This window comes from Nelumbo nucifera, chromosome 1 (genome assembly GCF_055504915.1).
Source record: "Nelumbo nucifera cultivar China Antique chromosome 1, China Antique-T2T, whole genome shotgun sequence".
NCBI classification, from domain to species: domain Eukaryota; kingdom Viridiplantae; phylum Streptophyta; class Magnoliopsida; order Proteales; family Nelumbonaceae; genus Nelumbo; species Nelumbo nucifera.
In genome coordinates, this window is record NC_142649.1 from 63,481,986 (window position 1) to 63,496,559 (window position 14,574).

Here is a 14,574-nt window from a genome sequence, read left to right on the forward strand (position 1 = left end):
GACATCAATCTCCCATTGGGCAAAAGGCCACGAGCTGGTTAGGTATTACAGGTCAGCGATTGGATGTCGGGGTATGTTGGTGTGGCAATGACACCAATCACAGTGTTGCACAAACTGGATTGCATTTGCCTTCATTGTTGACCAGTAGTAGCCAAGGGTGATAATGGGCCGATCTTTTCACTTATGATAAGGGCTATAGCCTAGGCCCGGGTTCCAAGCTTGAAATATAAGCCCTAACCTATGTCTACATGGGCCCAGGCTGGGTTGGGCCTGATTCCGAGCCTATGTCTTTCATATATAAAACATTACATATAGTTAATATTTTATATTAAATAACATATAACATGCATGTAAACGTATTTTATACATTATATAATATAAATTATACATGTCATATTATAATATTTATATATAAAATATATAATATAATATAAAATAACATGTGTCCATATATATACATTATACATAAAATGTGTATGTTTAAATATATGTGGGTCGGGTAGGGCCCAAGTTGGGATTAAAGTATTAGGCGCATGCCCAACCCTAAAATTTATGGGCCTGATGCGGGTTCGAGCCGAGGTCGGACCTAAACACAAAACCTAGACCCAAGCTTGGAATTTTCAGGCTAGGCTGAAATGATCACCCCTAGTAGCAGCTTTGTTGGAGGGCCTTCTGAGCAAACACCTTGCCCCCTAAGTGTTTGCCACAGTCCCTCGTGGATCCCCTAGAGCACGTAGTAAGCCTCGCAAGGTCGGAGACATCGCAAGGGTGGACAACTTCATGTACAATTGTTCGTCAATTATGATGTAATGAGTTGCCTTCTGTTCAATCTTCCAAGCTGCGTTTTAATCTGAGGGCAACACTCTATGGCACAAGTACATGAAGAGCGGATCTATCTAGCTTGGTTCCACGACCTATACAGGAGCAACCTCCTCCTATGTTGCTTTTTTTTACTAGATTTTTTACTTTTTGCAGCCATATCATCTACATAAACTTTTACTTTATTTCCAATCAAGTTTGAAAAAATTTTGTTTACAAGACGCTTATAGGTCACCTCGACATTCTTTAGGCCGAAAGGCATGACCTTGTAATAATATAAGCCAGTTTCGGTTACAAAAGTTATTTTTTTTCTTAGGGGTCATTTGGCAAGTATTTTTGGAAAAATCTTTTGGTAGCTCTAACAGTCAAAAGACGCATTAAGCTTTTGCATGATCTAAGTATCCTAAAGCTAGTTTGGATACTACACGTCATTCTGTGCAAGAATAAAGTGAGAAAGACATGAAAATCTCCATTTGGAGCTTCCCAAAATCAACCCAAATGGGTTTCTCGCGTCTTTTTAGCACACCAACTTTTGGTGGCTAGATCTGTTATGGACCAAACGGAAAAAGACCACAGTGCGGTCTTCCCGGCTTGTAAACGATTGAAAGACGCATGGAAAAGATGTGCCAAACAGGGCCTTGGTCTATTGGATTCATCTAGATCTGCTTGTAACTAGAGTAGGCATCTATGAAGCTCAACAACTCGAACCCCGAGGTGACATGTACCAATTTGTCTATCCTTGGGAGTGGGAAGCTATCCTTCGAGCAGACTCAGTTTAGGTCGGTGTAATCGATGCACATTCGTCACTTCCTGTTTCCCTTTTAAATAAGTACCACATTTGCTATCCAGCTTGGGTACTCTATTTCTTTGATGAAGTCAGCACTAAGGAGCATCCCGACCTCCTCGTCAATGGTCCTCCACCACTTCGGGGTGGAGTTCCTTTTCCTCTACTTTATGGGTCTAACCAAGGGATCTATGTTGCACCTATGGGTAAGCATAGAGGGGTCTATGCCAGGCATGTCGGCAAGCGACTAAGCAAGTATATTTACATTATAACATAAAAAGTTCACTAATTTGGAGAAGAAAGGTTCCTCAAGGTGGTATCTAATTTGGATCGTTTTCTCGGGCTTGGTATCTAAGACCGGCACCAAGATGACATCTTCTATAGTGCGAGCTCTGTCCTCTCTAGATTCTGGGAGCGGTTACAAGTCAATTGTCGGCAATTGCTTTGCCTTGCCTTTCAAGATTGCCACGTAACATTTTCTGGGACTCTTTTTGTTCCTCAAACATTACTTCAATTCCATTCTCAATGGGGAATTTCATGGCCAAGTGTTAGATAGATACCACAACTCTGAGTGCATGTAGGATAGGGTAGTAAGGATAGCATTGTTGGGTGAGGGTGTGTCAACGACCAAAAAACTATGGTCGAACATGATCCTATTTGGCATGATCCCCACTTTAACCAATAGTTGATCCTTTCTAGAGGTTGAATGACCTCCCTGGTAAAACCGACTAGTGGTACATCGGTAGGGACAAGGTCTAACATCTGCAGTTGCATCTTTTCGAAGGTTTCCACAAAAAGAATGCCTGTCGAGCTACTGCTATCAACCAAGATGCACTTTACCTCATAGTTGTGAATAACCAAACTCATTATGAGGGCGTCATTGTGAGGGTAGTGAACCCCTCTAGTATCATCCTGGGTGAATTAAAATACCTCTTCCATTCGTAGCCTCTGTGGGGGCTTCTCCTCGTCTGTACTTAGATCCCGCACCAATGCCTTCCCAGTGGACGAGCTACAACCCACTACTATCGACCCGTCAATGATCATGTTGATCACCCTGGCGAGTAGACCTGTTCATGGGTCAGGCTTGGGCTTAACTTTTGTCAAAATTCTAATGGGCCTGGCCTGAAGCCCAAGCCTGAGATAGTGTAAAATTGGGCCTGAAGCCTGGCCCATGAATAGGTCTACCGGCGAGTGGTCATTCGTTCGCTTGGGGCTGGTTTCTCAGTGGCTCAACAGCTCGGTCTTCCTTCTTAAGATATCCATGCTGAATGAGCTCATCGATCTCATCTTTTAGGTTCCAACAATTCTTGGTGTCATGTCCCTTATCTTTGTGGAAGTGGAAATACCGACCTCGATTTCTATTTGTTAGATTTCCCTTTAGATGAGATGGCCACATTAGGTAGTCGACTGACTTACTCTCCATGAAGGTCTCTCCCCTCCTCACATTCAGTAGAATGTAGTCCTTGTATTTCATCCGGGGGGAGGGAGTCTTGGAGCATCATGTTGGTGACCTAGAACAGCGAGGGGACAACCTAGATCTGTGGCTTGGCAACTTGGAGTGCCTCAATGACCTATTGTTCCTCTGGTTGCTTTTATTGCTCTCATCTTGGTCATTATCACGTTCCTTCCTCTTGCCGGCTTGGTGATCTCTTCATGTGCACAAATCATCTTTTCAACATTTATATACTTCTGAGCTCACTTAAGGAACTTCTCCATGTCCTTTGAGGGGTTCTTCACAAGCAAACTCCTGAAAAGGGATCTTGAATGCCGTGGATTGCCATAGTTATTTGTATGGCGGGGTCAAGATTCTAGATTTGTAGAGACTCTAGATTGAACCTCCGCACATACTCCTTAAGGTCCTTGCCAGATTTCTAGTAGATGGTTATCAGGTAGTTGGCGGTCTTCGAGCGACACTTGCTGGTGGCAAAGTGAGTGGTGAACATGTTAACAAATTGGTCCCAGGTTTTGATGGAACTTGGGGCTAGGCCAGAGTATACCATCTAAGCCGCTTGGTGAAATGTTGTTGGGAAGGCGAGGCACAGGCTTGCCTTGTTCACTTTGCACAGTTGCATGAAGGCCTAAAAGTTGTCGACGTGGTCGACTGGGTCCATCATTCCATCGTAGGTCTCCAGATTTAGGGCCTTGAAGTCCTTGAGTCGGGGCCTAGAAAGGATCTTGGTTGTTAGGGGTGAGGCCCGAGTGAACTAGGGCACAGTCAAAGTGTTCGACCACTTGGTCCTCAGAGGGGCTCTACCGCTCTACTGCCGGTCCTACACCTTAGGGCTGAGTCGGCTCTTAACGGGCTCATGTCTAAGGCACCTCCTACGCCTATTCCTCTTGGACCCCGATATCGAAGTGGTACTATTCAACCTGATCGAGGTGTTCGCCTTGTTGGTCTCCTTGTTAAGAATGTATGTAGCATCTTGTACTTCAGAGGTTTGGGTCATCGCTGGGTTCTTTGAAACATTGATGGTTTGATGCCTGTCCTTTGGTGGGGTGACCGACCTATTGACTATCTAGCCCAGGTTTTGATTTTGGGGTAGTGGCTTTGGGCACACTGCATCAATTCTTGGAATTGGCGGTGGTCCACATTAGTGGGAATCACCGAGGGCTCGATTGCTTGGTTTTGCCCCCAATGGAGGTTCCTTCGTTATAGTTATTCTTTGGAGATGGTGTAGCCATCTTGAAAACTAAGTGAGAATAGTGAGAATGAACTGGCTTTTCGTTTAGAATTCCCACAGACGACACCAATTGATAAAGCGTAAATTAGGGCTGTTCATAAGAAGGCCCAACCAATCTAGAACGATCCAATCCAAGTTGGCTGGTTTTCACTAATGGTCAGTCGGTTTCTAGTGACCAACTCAACCTAACCAAGTTGATTTGGTTGGTCACACAACCTACAACCAAGCCAAACTAACTTGTGAACACTCCTAATTTCAACTAAATTAATAGTCTAATCTCTAATAAATAACAATAGTTTAATCTTCAATAATTATTAAAAATTTATAGCAAAAAATACACAATTATTAAAAATATATTGATAATGAAAATACAACAATTACTAAAATATAATAAATACTAAAAATATATTAAATTAGTCAATAAATAGTTAAATCTCTAATAAATGTTAATCAATGAATTATAACAAAAATGTAATAAAGATAATAAGTACAATAAATTAAATTTAAAAAGTTAAATAACAATAGTTTAATTCCAATTATTATAAAAAATATATTTAACACAAAACCAATAAATAACTCAATACAAGAAATATTAATTTTAGTATAGATAAATATATAATAAATACAGATTAAGAATTTAAAATTATTATTTTTTTAACATTATTTTCTAGAGTTATCAATTGATATAAGTGAAAGTAGTTATTTATAATATTATTTAGTTGTTTAAATAATATCATTATTTAACTTTAAAATATTAATTATTTATTGAATTTAATAATTCATAAAATTATAATTTATACTATTATTACATAATTTCGTTATTGATTTTTTTAAAATTTAAATTATTATTAATTTGAATATTATGTTATAAGTATTGTTATACTTTTAAGAAATTTTTAAAATTTATTACATAGTTTCGTCATTTTAACTATTTAAAATCTAGTTATGTTAAATAATTTGTTGTTTAACCAAACCGAAATGACCCATGAACACTCCTAATTTTAGCTAAATTAATAGTCCAGTCTCTAATAAATAACAATAGTTTTGTCTCCAATAATTGTCGAGAATTTATAGTGAAAATACATAATTATTGAAAATAAATTTATAATGAAAATACAACAAACAACAAATAAATATACAGCGAATACAATAATTATGAAAATATAATAAATACTATAAATATATTAAATTAGTCAATAAATAGTGTAATATCCAATAATAGTTTAATCTCTAACAAATATTAATCAATAAATTACAACAAAAATACAATAAATCCAATAAGTACAACAAATTAAACTTAAAAGTTAAACAATAATGTTTTAAATCTCCAATTATTATTGAAAATTTTCTTTTAAATAACAAAACAAAAATATATTTATATATAATTATTAAAAATCTATTTATCACAAATACAATAAATAATTTTTGAAAGTACACTAAATATTAATTTTAGTATATACAAATATATAATAAATACATATAAATATTTTAAAATTATTACTAATAAATATTATTTTTTGAAATTTATTACTTAATTTCCTTATTTGATCTACTTTTAATTAAAATTCGAAATATTATTTAGTTATTAATTTTTTATATTTAACATATTTAAAAATTAGTTATTTACAATGTTATTTAGTTATTCAAATAATTTCATTATTTATATTTTAAAATATTAATTATTTATTGAATTTAATAATTTGAAAAGTTACAATTCATACTATTATTATATAATTTCGTTATATTATTATTTCAAATATTATGAAATCTATTATAATTACTTTTTTACTTGTAAGGAATTTTTTAAATTTGTTTCATAATTTCGTTCTTTTTATCTATTTAAAATTTAGTTATGTTAAGTATTTCGTTATTTAAACATTTAAATAATATGTAAAATATTTACAATTATTTATTTATTTTATGTTATATAAATATTTAGCTATTTTGAATAATTTTTATTTAAAGTATTTAGTTATTATAACATTTTTTAGTTTTAAATTTTTATTATGTGAATAACGTTTAAATAATTTTGTTATTTAAAATTTTAAAATATTATTTATTTATTTAATTTAATAATCCATAAAAATATTATTCTTGTGTTTATAATAAATATTAAAATATTTAGTTATTTAAATATCTAAATAATATGTAAAATATTTAAAATTTTTTATTTAAATTTTATTTATTTTATGTTATATAATTATTTAGCTACTTTTAATATTTTTATTTAAAATGTTTAGTTATCGATATATTTAGATGATATTTTTAGTTTTAAATTTTTATTATGTGAATAACGTTTAAATAATTTTGTCATTTAAAATTTTAAAATATTATTTAGTTATTAAATTAAATAATTCATAAAAATATTATTTTTGTGTTTACAAAACATATTTTAAAGTTACATAATTTCATTATAATATTTAAATAGTTCTTAAATTTTTTAATTAAAACTTTCTTTAGATAGATATAAATCAAAAGTGGGAGAGGATAAATAGGAATTAGAGATAATTTAGTAGAGAAACTATCTACCTAATTAGAAATAATTTTATAGATAAATAGGAATTAGAGATAATTTAGGGGAAGGTGGGGGAAATGCTGCCATTTGGCTAGATATTATAAAACCAAATCTCTCTTTCTTTCTTTGATAACTAACTCCCTTGCCACGTGGCTTAATGGGTGGGCTGGGTAGGGAATAAGAGGAAAGAAAGAGAGTGAATGAGAGAGCTAGAAAGGGGTAAGGGAGAAAAGATAGAGGTTTAAGGAGAGAAGAGAGGAGGAATGGGAGAAGGAGAGGGCTCCTGACTTGGGGCCTATAGATAGATAATAAAATTAAATGGAGTATTGATCATATCCATATGGATCGATATCAAATTTAGTGTATCGAGCATATCAATATTTTGATCCTTGATATCAAGACCCGAGTCAATGTTTATCCCTTTGAAACATCTGATTAGATTTGCTACACATGGTTGCTGTATGAAACCGTGTATAACATCTATCAAACAATGATTGTCTACCAAAAATTCAAATTACAGGGTTTAGATGTGCTATATACCGCATCAATGTTCTAGGAGTCAAATCGCACCTGATGGTGCAAACTATGAAAACTAGGGGTGCAACTTGGGCGGGCCCAACCCAAGCCCGAACTGGCCTAGCCTGGAATTTTACATGGGTTGGGCTTGGATTTTTGGTCCTCAGATTGGGCTTGGACTCAAGAATTTGGGTTTTTTTTTTTTTCGGTTGGGCCTGGGTTTAGCCCTTAGGTAGCTTGAACCTGACCCAACTATACACATTTATACATACATATATAGATATGTATTTACATGTATAAATACATATTTGTATATGTATTTACATATATACAGACATATTTGCATAAATGCATACAATCATACATGTATAATTTTAGAACAGGTTCATTGACCAACCCAAGCCTGACTCGGGCCCGGGCCCAACACCAACCCAAATGCATCAACTTACAATACGAGCTAGCTCGGGTTAGAAAGATTGGGCTTGACCAGCTTGGCCTTAGGCCCAAATCTTAGGGTTGGGCTTGGGTTGACCATAAACCTGGCCCAACCTGCCCGACTTGCATCCCTAGTGAAAACCAATAAGGGATAGGCATTCCAAGTCCCTGACCCAGCTAATTAATGGTTTTCACAAGTTGAACTGGCTAATTGCTTGGTTAACTAATAGGGTAAATTGTTGAAACCTCCCCTGAAATTTGGTAATTGCAATCACCTCCCCTTAACTTTTTGACACTGTTGCAAGTATACACCCTTTGTTAAAATCCTTTAACAAGAAGCACAAAATGTCCAAAATACCATGCAGTTACTATCAAGGATGGTTTCTATAGTAAAAATAATACAAATTTTATGAACATAAAAAAAAGAGAGTTTAAAGTTGAAGTTTTACCTTCAAGGGATTGATATGAAGGCCAAATTTGAAAAACAAATCAATTTCAGAAAAGAGATTGAAAGGGCTTGGAGAAGAAATTGATATGAAAGATAAAATTTAAAAAATAAACATTTTGGTCAAAAGTAACTGCATGGGTGTTTTGGGCATTTTCATCCCTCTTGTTAGAGAATTCTAACAAAGGGGTCTACTTGCAACTATGTCAAAAAATTCAGAAGTAATTGCAATTACCAAACTTCAAGGGAGGGTTTAGCAATTTACGCTAACTAATAAAACCCTGAGCTATTGTTGAATATTATATATTCGAGTTTGGATCACTACAAAAGATGGGCACTTGAATAAGGCAGCATTTGGCATTCCTTATTTTAAGGACTTATCTCCTTTTTGCAGTTTAAATGCCCCTATAAACATTGAGTTTTTAACAGCAAAAAGGAGATAAGTCCTTAAAATAAAGAATGCCAAATGCAGCCCAAGTACTCAGAAAAATTTGTAACAGCCGTCTGAACAGTTATTGAGTACTCAAGGAATGTGTTCACACTTCACAATGGTGTCTACTAAATCTGGTCTCCTGTTTTGGGTCCAAGTCTTGCAATATTGATGTTTGCTGCATACAATGTTGTATATACTATTCGAATTGGGCATCTGTTTGGTATAATTAATTTTCTCCTTTTTTAATTTTAACATTTTGAAATGGCAAAACTTTAATGTTTCCAACCCATTGGTTGAAGAATTGATCAAGGTTTTCAATGTTTTTATCCCATTGTTGCTATAAACAATCAAGCTTGGATCATTATATATCTTATTTACACAAATTCTATCTGTGTGTGACCTACAATACATATTATATATAATATTTTATATTATATGTATAAAATAAATTTCATATACTTATTATATATATTTAATGTTTTATACATAAAATTAACTATAGGCCTAGAGTCAGATAGGTGGAAAGCCTGGCCTAGGCCCATCTTAGCTCAGCCCATGATCATCTATGCTTTATCTACATCTCTGATTTCTCAACAATTTGCACGTACTTTGAATTCCTTATGTCTGGATTTTTTGTGGGGAAGCATTAATAAGGCAAATCTTATTTATTTGAAGAAGTGGTTTTTGCATTCAAAGTAAAGAAATGGGTGGGCTGGGTTTCGCAAATTTCAAAATACTTAAATATGGCTCTGTTAGTGTGGCATTTTTTAATGTCAAAACAGTTTAAGGATTGATTTGATCATCAGTGATTGATTTGATCCAGTCCCTTCTTCTATTGCCATCCTCAAATTCCATCACACCCTTGTTGGGTTTGCCCCGCTACAAAATTGGATCAAGGTGAATTTTGATGGTGCTTTGCACTACATCTCAAGCAGGAACAGGTATAACTATTCTAAATAATTGTGGCTCATTTATAGTGGCTTGAGCTATTCCACTTTTCACTCATTCATCTGTTGAATGTAGGAGTGTCAATGGACCGGTTTTGGGTTGGACTCCGTCCAAATCAAAATTCATTTGAATGGATTGGACCTGGTCTGTCCATAAGGAATTTATATTGGATTGAACCAATATCTGGTCCATTGATATAAAATAAGAACATAGGTATCAATAAACCAGGTTTGAATTGAAACCAATCTAAATTAATAAGAATTTGAACAGACTAAACAGTCTCTGGACCGATTCAAAATGGTCCAAAATATTCATTAGACTGGATTGGATCAGGTTCATTTGTAATGGACTCACATTGGACATGGCCCTCTTTGAATTTGTTAATTTGGTCTCAAGGATGCAAATGGATTTCCTTTGTTACATTTGAGGGAGATGCTTTACAAAGTAATTGACTCTTTGTTGGAGAAGCTTTCTTCACCTCCTTGACGGATTTGTAATATCCTTGACGATTGCAGAGGACTACTTTCCAAAATCTCCCACTACTGGGTGGTTTTGGTCAGACGTGGTTGTAATACTGCGGCCCATAAGGTGGCATGTCACACTCCCTTGGTTCCTAGGCCTATCACTTGGTCTTTACCACCAGACTTCCTTTGTAATGTTATTTCCTCTGGTGTATTGGACCATTGAGTTGAATTAATTATTTTTTCACATAGGAATCGGAATTGGAATAAGGGTCTATTTGATTTACAGTTGGAATTGGATTTAAAATTAGAATCAGAATTGAAATGTCCATAGTTGGAATCGAAATCAAAATCCCTTCAAGTTAGAATCAGAATGGTCTATTACTATAGTGTTGTTGGTTTAGACAGAAATCAGAATCAGAATTAGAATCAGCTAGAATGAAATTTCATTTACAAGCGAAGGGGATCATTCCTTCAAACGGGGAACTGCTATTCCAACAAAAATGAGAATGGAATTCTGATTCTGCATAACCAAACAGTTGGATATAATTAAAATAATCCATTCTGGTTCTGATTTCAAACCCTTTTCTCATTAACCAAACAGGCCCTTAGTACTGGTGTGCTCGAGACACTGAGAAGGTAGACATCTGTTGGTATAAGTTAATTTCAACCGATCACCATCTTACTACTAATATTGCACATCTAATACCGTATTTAAACTTGATAAATGTTTCAAATTCCTTGTATAATACAATGCGTTTTGTCCATTCTCGCCGGGTGTCACCCAGACCAACCTCGATTTGATTCCAGGTTGGGGCTGGTGCGTGTCTCATCTCATTTGATCATCTATCAGGATCTGATGCATTTATCCTCCACTTCCCTTTGAATTTTTGATAAGTATTCATATTCCTCGGATTAATTCCTTTTCTTTTATTCAGATAATATGCAAGAGAACCGGTTCGTTAAGGTCAAAGGAGGTTTCATCAGCTCACACAGACTGTTCGGCTGACGTGGGATGCTTCTACTGGTAACACAGCCTGCTTAGTCCAGATCCATATATAAATATCCATCTATTTTAGAAAGCATATGTAATGGGATGTATATGCCCCGTTTGCTTTTTGGTGAGTTATCTGGATAAACGCATTTAGTCGAATAAATTATTATTATTTTTTTTATTTTTCAGGTAAATAAAACAATAACCGTTTTAGTTATAAAATATTTATTATTAAAAAGAACATTTTTATTTCATTCAAGTGTTGGCAATTTTTCCTTAGGTAGGAAAATTATTTATCCACCTGGGAGATGGGCATCACTTACCCGGATAAGTGGTACCTAGGAAAATAAATGTTTCCCTGGCCCCCACATAAATCTGGAAAAAAAGAACATGAGTTTTTTGGTCAATGGGAATTTTTCCCCTCTCAAAATCCAAAAAAAAAATGCCCCCCTATTCTCAAAAGCTTTAAACCCCCATCCCGGAAAAATAGGTTTCTTGGTCAATGGGTTTTGGACTTATACTGCTTTGGGCTCAGATTTTAGGTAGGATCCATTCAAATTTTGACAAAAGCTAAGCGCGAGTGAAGACTTTGATTTTGTGTACACAATTGGAGTGAATACTTACATCCTTGGTATCTCCTCTACAACCAGCTAGACACTTTACAAGCAAGTTTACTGGAGCCTTCTTTTCCAAGTTACACACTTATAGCTTTGGCCTTTGGGAGACCAGCCTGCATGACATCATTGACATTATCTGGTTTGTATTATGATGGGCTTAATGGTTGCACTCTATTTCTGTTTGGGCTTTAAGCGTTAGGTCCCGCAATAAAGCAAAGAGAAATCGGTAGTAATCAAGTCTGGGTGTGGAGAGTGGAATCATCCATCATGCCATCTGATTTCCGCTTCCCCCTTTTTTAAGCAAACAGCATTAAATTAAATTAAAACAACCCATAGTAATAAATTCCCCCTTCAAAAATCAAACAAGGGCTCAACATGGGCCGTTATTGGACCGTTCTATGCTATTCCAAGGTCTCTTTGTTAAATAAAATGGGCCTTAATTCCGTTCACCCAAAATATATAGTTCAAATGGGCCTGGGCCTGACCAAGCAACTCAACTCTTGAATCACATAGGATAGGAATAGATTTATAAGCTAGAGCTAGACATCTTTTAGTAGGAATGTTAATGGATAATGAATGGGGGGCACATCCCGACTCCCGAGGATATATAGCTCAATAATGAATTAAACATCTCTGATCTTTTTTTGAACAACTTTCTTTCGTTTCGTCTCTTAAAAGTTTGATTCAATGACATTTCCTTTTCAAGCCCACTTTTACTTTTTGCTTGGTATTGTTTGTCTTGATTTATCAACTCAAAATTATTGCGAGAGACATTCTTGTCTGTGCAGAGCCGGCCGTATAAAAGGTTCCATTGGCGACAATTTTATGATCAGAACCCAGAAGAGTGAGGACTGAGGACAACTCAGATCCACTTGGAAGATGAATAGGATAACCTTCCTGAACTCTACCGCAAAATTACCATATGGTTATGGTTTACGAAATCTCAAAATCAAATTGGTGGTTCCCTATTTCCTATTGTCTCATGCCTTGTACTTCTCTATTATTTATTATATGTTCCTTAATTTAACATCAAGCGGGGATAGCTCAGTTGGGAGAGCGTCAGACTGAAGATCTAAGGTCGCGTGTTCGATCCATGCTCACCGCATGAATCAACTCTTTACCATAAGAAATAATTTTCAACCTCAAAATAATATTAAAACAATACAAATAAAAATTAAAATAATTTTTAAAAATTACTAATTAATACAAATAATTTATAATTAATAATTAAGAGAGACATTATTATTATTCACCGAAGTATCGAACCACCACTGTTGCTTGTTGCAGTGGCGATGGTGGTGGTGGGAAGACAGGGGAGGGAGAGAGGGAGAGAGAAGACAACGACGATGGCGATGGTGGGAAGACAGGGGAGAGAGAGAGAGAGAGACTACAACAATCTTGCTGAATCTAGGGTTCTGAATCTCTGATTCAGAAAGTTTGTTTTGATTTTCCTTTAGAAAGGAAAGATTGGTTCTGTCGATGAATGGTGACACCATTGATGGGCCTTCAACATAAAGATGGAGGTCTATCTTTAATGGCTGGTCCCATGAATCTGGTGGATCCTTCTTCACCCAAGGCTTGCTTGAAGAATTCTGCTCTAAAATCTCCTTTTCTTATCTTCCTCTTGTTCAACAAGGCTATCCGGTTCGAGTTGGATGGGCTACATCGAGTTGCATTGGCTTTTGTGACTGACTAGACCGGCAATATCCAAAGGTTGTTCGAGCGGTATCATTTTCTTCGGGCAATCTATAAGACGGGGGGAGAGAGAGAGAGCTGCAGCTACAAGTTGCAGTGGCAGTGGCGGGAATACAGGGCGAAGAGAGAGAGAGAGAGAGCCGTCGTTGCAAGTTGCAGCGGTGGTGGTAGGAAGACAAGGTGAAGAGAGAGAGAGAGAGCGAGAGAGAAGATAGGGGGAGAGAGAGAGAGCCGTCGTTGCAAGTTGCAGCGGTGGTGGCGGGAAGACAAGGTGAAGAGAGAGAGAGAGAGCGAGAGAGAAGACAGGGGGAGAGAGAGAGAGCCGTCGTTGCAAGTTGCAGCGGTGGTGGCGGGAAGACAAGGTGAAGAGAGAGAGAGAGAGCGAGAGAGAAGACAGGGGGAGAGAGAGAGAGCCGTCGTTGCAAGTTGTAGCGGCGATGGCGAGAAGACAGGGTGAAGAGAGAGAGAGAGAGAGAGAGAGAGAGAGAGAGAGAGAGAGAGAGAGAGGTCGAATGTTAAGGTTTTCTGGGTTTGGGGGTATTAGGGGTAACTCGGGTCATTTATGAAAAATTGTAAAGATATTTTAGACATTGGGTCGGCTCTGAAACGCGTTTGAGTGCATTAAGAACCTACCCAAGGTCTATGATTTTCATATCTGAAAATCAATTTTAAACCCAATTTAAGAAGTATAACCAAATAAGGGGTGAAGTATGAAAAGTAGCATTTTCAGATCCATACCTCTAAAAAGTGCAATCAAATGGCACCTAAGGTGGGTTTGATTTGGTATTGGTAATATAAAAGCCAAATACAAGATAATGAATGATCCTACCGTCCTACTACTCATTAACATTGTTCCTAAGGTATAATAGAATTAGGCCCTAACGTTTGCTCTAAACTCTAACATTTGAAAGTGTAATATTTACATTAAGAGGTATATTGGTATCGATGAACTTTTCTTTCCTTTGAACTTTGAATGCGAAAAATGTTGCTCTGAATTCTGAAAATTATCAAATATCCATTTTAACCCATATATGAGAGTTTTTATTTCTTTTTAAGGGCATCATTGAAAAACAAAAAATTGTAATGAATACACTTTAAGAAATAAGATATTAGAGGAAATGAATAACCACTTTTCTCTTAGAACTAAAATATTCCTCTTAAGAGATAAAGAGTTTGAAGATGAACAGGCCCTTAAGTCGATCTCTCTTTCTAAACTTGAAATTGATCGCAT

The 14,574-nt window shown here is 35.9% G+C and overlaps 1 non-coding gene across 1 annotated transcript; it reads left to right on the forward strand.

The window, feature by feature from the left end:
* Positions 1 to 12,681: 12,681 nt before the first annotated feature.
* Positions 12,682 to 12,753, forward strand: TRNAF-GAA (transfer RNA phenylalanine (anticodon GAA)). Its single transcript has one exon. It is a non-coding gene; the product is annotated as a tRNA-Phe (tRNA).
* Positions 12,754 to 14,574: the final 1,821 nt, after the last annotated feature.